Genomic DNA, 5683 nt, shown 5'->3' with positions numbered 1-5683 from the left:
CCACCATTTAAGTTATTTTAATTCTGAATGATGATTGTACATTGATTTTTAAAGATTAATTCTAAATTGCAGGCATGCTTTTAAAATTTTTACTTTTTTTTTTTTTTTTTTTTTTTTTGAGGGAGAGAGAGACACAGAGCACAAGCGAGGGTGGGACAGAGAGAGAGGGAGACAAAGAATCCAAAGCAGGATCCAGGTTCTGAGCTGTCAGCACAGAACCTGACGTGGAGCTTGAACCCACCAACAGTGGGATCATGACCTGAGCCAAAGTCGGATACTTAACTGAAGGAGCCACCCAAGCACCACGGCATGTTTTTTTTAAAGATATGTAGTAATCTTATCAGTAAAATTTGGTATTAAACCAGAACTCATAGTTATTGAGCATTGTCCTAGATGTTTAACATAGATTTTTCTCTCATTTCTCATTTACTAAACCAAAGTTACTCTTCAGATAAGTTTGTAAAAACCTGAGGATGAGAAGGCTTAAATAATTCAAATTCAAGTTTGTCCAAGTGATTCAAAACCAAAGCTTTCTTTTACACTAAAATGTCATATATTACTGGTAAATTTTTTTGGTCTTCCATTTATACAGTGCATACATTTGTATTTTCACTCTTTTCTGATTTTATACTTAATATATTTTTGGGTGGGTAGAAATTTGGTAAATACATAGGCATTCGCATATTACTATCCACAGATAATTGATTATAAATCTGATGTGTGTGTTGTATATATAATTTTCTGTATGTTTGAATTGTGTATCTATCTAATCCTCTGTATTTATGTTTTTCTTTTAGTTTGTTTTGTTTTTGTTGTTAAGCATCCCCTTTATTTTAGAAACAAACATGGTTCTTTGAGGACCTGCACATTATTCATTCTAGAGAGAGAATGCCAAGCTCTTAACTGGCTCTACTGCTATATAATAATGGTTGATTGATTCAAGGGTAGGCAACTGTCTTATAATGCTTTCCCAGAATGTTTTCAGATAGAATTCAGAGGAAAAGTTCACTGTGTTAGAAATTGTGAAATACGAGACTTAGTATATAATGGAAGAAAAAAAGAGATCCATAAGATAGGGTTTAATTAATACTAAAATATACACAATTTAAAAGTTTTGCCTTTTACTCTGCATTTAATCTTGTATAATTAAAATGTAGATGTCATAAATAATCCAGGGTTTTTGATGTCAAGGGAAAAATAATGTGAATTTAATAAAACAAAGAAATAAATACTAATTTATTTTAAAAATATAAATTCCCAAAAATGTGACCAGAGTACAACAACTGATGGAGTCTACCTAAAAATATTAGATGCATTAAACACTTCATTTTGATAGGGAGAAAGACAGAAAGAAGGTAGCCTTTCTTACCACAACATTCCTCTTAATGGCAGAGATTTTCCTACACCATATATCAGATGTGACAGAAAAGTAGAGCACGCCTATTCCCAGAGAGGATCATTACACTTCACCTTAAAAACCTTTAAAATGGTTTTATTGATCAGACTTAACTCAGTGAAGTAGAACACGGAAAAGTTTTAGCTGTCTATAATCTCAACCTTCATTATGTTTTGTAGAATTCCCATTCCTCTCAATTAATGATATCCTAGGTGATTTGTATAACTTTCTGGGCACTTTTAGTTCATAAAAAGTTCAGTGAGTTGCTTTTTAATTTTTAATTTATTAATTTTTACTAGTTTTATTAATGTTCAGTTTTTCAAGAATAAATTCAGGTATTAGTTTATTGGACATCCTTCCAGATAAGTTGTATACATATAAACACACATTTATATTTTTATTTTGCCCACCTTTTTACACCACTAACTATATACTTTGATTTATATTTGTTCATATCTTTGGAAAAAAAATTTATAGTAAAATAGTGGACTCTTTCATTGTTTTTCAAGGATACAAATTATTCCATTAATGGATGTACCACAGTTATTTAACTGGTCTTTTATTTTGAGATATTCAGGTTGTTTCCAATATTTTACTGTTACATAATGCTACAAGATGCAGTGACTAACACTATATATGTCATTTCATACTTACTTTAATAAATTAATGGAAGAATTTTTAGAAGTGGAATTCCTAGGATGTGCATTATTTTCACATACACTGCAAAATTGCACTTCATATAGATTACAGTCATTTATAATTCAATTAGATATAACTAAGCTTCACGGTATCTTCATACCCTCCTAAAACTATACTATTTATGCAACTTCTGGATCTTTGCTAGTATACTAAACAAACATTGGTGTGCCTATATCATTTTTATTTTATTTCTTTAATCAGGAATATTTGTATTTAGTATGTTTAAGGGTCATTAGCATTTCTTTTTCTGTTTGTCCATTTATATTCTTTGATTTTTTTTTTTAATTTATATTGGCCTTTTTCAGTGGCCTATAGGGTTCAGTGTTAAGAAAATAGCATTGTTTCTTGTTATTAATTCTGAATATGTTTTTTGGATTTTGCTTATAATAATTTTTTCTCTGTAGAAAACTTTAATATGTGTTTTTATTTATATGTTTTGTTTTGTGGTTTCAGAAGTTTTATGTTCTACTTAAAAAGGTCTTTCCATTCTAGGGCTGTAAAACCCCTAGTTTCTTTTAGTGTGTTTAATGATTTACTTTCTTTAAAATTAAACATGTGGTTGGGGCACCTGGGTGGCTTAGTGGGTTAAGCATCTGACTTTGGCCCAGATCATGACCTCGCAGTTTGTGGGCTAGAACCCTGCGTTGGGCTCTGTGCTGACAGCTCCCTCTCTCTCTGCCCCTTCCCCACTCATGCTCTGTCTCTCTCTGTCCCAAAAATGAATAAACATTAAAAAAAACTTTTTTAATGTGGTTAATGTGGAAATTATTTTTTGTGGGTTATGAAGTAAGAATTTTTTTATCTAGATTCCTCCTTTTTTAAAAATTCAAAATTTCCCAGTATTAATATTACATATTAATATTAATTACATATTAATTACATATTAATATTACATATTAATACTGGGAAATTTAACTATTAATATTACATATATCAATATAGTATTTGTTTATGTCTAGGGTTTCAATTATTGTTTATTATGTGTTCACATGCCAGTACCCCACTGTTTATATAGTGATGTTTTATGGTATATTTTATTTATTTATTATTTTTTTAACATTTATTTATTTTTGAGAGACAGAGAGAGACAGAGCATGAGCAGGGGAGGGGGGGAAGAGAGAGAGAGAGGGAGACACAAAATCTGAAGCAGGCTCCAGTCTCTGAGCTGTTTGTTAGCACACAGCCGGATATGGGGCTCGAACCCACGAACTGAGAGGCCATGACCTGAGCCAAAGTCAGACGCTCAACCAACTGAGCCACCCAGGCACCCCTGGTATATCTCAATATTAAGTAAGGTAAATCATTGATCATTTTGTTCAGAAGTTCCTTGTTTGTACTTTTTTATATTCTATATGAACTGTAGATTCATCTTTTTAGTTCCAAAACATCCTATTTACATTTTTCTTTAGATCACGTTAAAATTATAGTTTAGCTTAGGGAGTTCTGACCTATTTGTAAAGTTGTGTCTTCTCTTTAAAAAAAAAAAAAATGTTTACTTATTTTAGAGAAAGCGAGAAAGAGACAGAGACAGAGAGACTGAGAGCACTAGTGGGGAGCAGCAGAGAGATGGAGACAGAATCTGAAGCAGGCTCCAGCCTCTGAGCTGACAACAGAGAGACCAATGTGGGGCTCACACTCAGGAACCACAATATCATGACTTGAGCTGAAGTCAGATGCTTAACCTACTAAGCCACCCAGGCACCGCTAAAGTTGTATCTCCTCTTGAAGCATATATCTTGCTTTATTTTGTGCAGCATTACATAGATAGTTTATTCAAAGAGCGCATTACACGTTATTTATTGAATGAGAATATCTTCTTACTATTTATAATAATGGATATTTGGCAAAATATTTCATCAAATGCACAACTTGACAAGTTAGATGAAAGCTTTGCAGCTTCTCATTCTGTTTAAAGAGGATTTCGTTACTTATTAAAAAGAGGAGAATGCACACAGATATCCCTTTTATATTCACAACTCAGCTGCAACATACGTATCTTTGAATTTCCCTTTAGTACATGAACATTTTTATATTCATGAAACTGGTAATTTAAACAAGAGAATTCATGCTTCTGATGCTTTAATATATTTATTAGATTATGTTTTTGGAACACTGCCAAGTCATCCTTATGACAGCCTGGGGATGTTTCTAAAAAGACATTATCTGGTTCTAATTAGTGATCATGATTTTTCCATTGGAGGATCATGACTGAAAATTTACTGTTTTATGTTATACTAAGATATTGAGAAATGGGGAAAGGAAATGTAGAAACTATATTTATATTTTAACTTAAAAGACAGGTGTATTTTTATCATAACAAAAAGAAAACAAACAAAAGATAGGATTAATTTTTACCTCTTTCAACACCAATTTTATTTTTAAAATTTTTTACTGTGTATTTATTTTTGAGGGAGTGAGTGCAAGCAGAGGAGGGGCAGAGAGGGGGGCAGGGACAGAGGATCCAAAGCAGGCTCTGTGCTGACCAGCACAGAGCCCCACCTGGGGTTTCAACTCACAAACCGCAAGCTCGTGACCTGAACTGAAGTGGGATGCTTAACTGACTGAGCCACCCAGGTACCTCAAAACCAATTTAAAAAAATTAACATTTATTTATTTTTTTGAGAGACAGAGAGACAGAGCACAAGCAGGAGAGAGGCAGAGAGAGAGGGAGACACAGAATCCGTAGCAGGCTCCAGGCTCCGAGCTGTCAGCACAGCCCAACGCAGGGCTCAAACTCACAAACCCGGAGATCATGACCTGAGCCAAAGTTGGACGCTTACCTGACTGAGCAGCCTAGGCACCCCAAACAAATTTTATTTATTTAAAAAAATTTTTTAATGTTTTTATTTATTTTTTAAGGAGAGAGAGACAGAGCATGAGCAGGGGAAGAGCAGGGAGTGAAGGAGACACAGAATCTTAAGCAGGCTTCAGGCTCTGAGCTGTCAGCACAGCTCAGAACTTGAACTCACGAACTGTGAGATCATGACCTGAGCCGAAGTCAGATGCTCAACCGACTGAGCCACCCAGGCACCCCAATTTTAAATATAAGCAGTACCTATGCAGGTATTATAGTGGAAATACTTAAGCTCTCAAATCGAATGATAGTAAATGTCATTTTTATATAAAACTGTGGAACTGAAGAAAATCTTGTATAAAGACAACACTACTCGTATTTAATGCTGATAAGTAAATATAGAGAAAGTTTTCATACCATTTTTAAGTGAGAGAATATACATAAGCCATTAACCAAAAATGTTAAGCATAGAAATAAATTTCTTGGCACTAAGAACACAGTGTTTAGAGATATCATGGATTTTGATCTTGAAATTTGGCAATAGGGTAAGTGAGCATATAACACAGATAAAATAATTTAAAAAAACCTTTGACAATTTCAAAATAAGATTATTAATGATATTAATAAGTTGACATTATATATATATATATATATATATATATATATATATATATATATATATATAAAATAAGGGAAAATACTACTCTGTTGAGGTGAGAGAAAAATAATACTGGAATTAATATATGTGTCATTGTTTTATACCAGTTTACAAAGTATACACGCATACTTAAATA

This window comes from Panthera pardus, unplaced genomic scaffold, assembly GCF_024362965.1.
Source record: "Panthera pardus isolate Hobbes unplaced genomic scaffold, ASM2436296v1 HiC_scaffold_1, whole genome shotgun sequence".
Taxonomy (NCBI): domain Eukaryota; kingdom Metazoa; phylum Chordata; class Mammalia; order Carnivora; family Felidae; genus Panthera; species Panthera pardus.
This window is presented reverse-complemented; position numbering follows the sequence as displayed.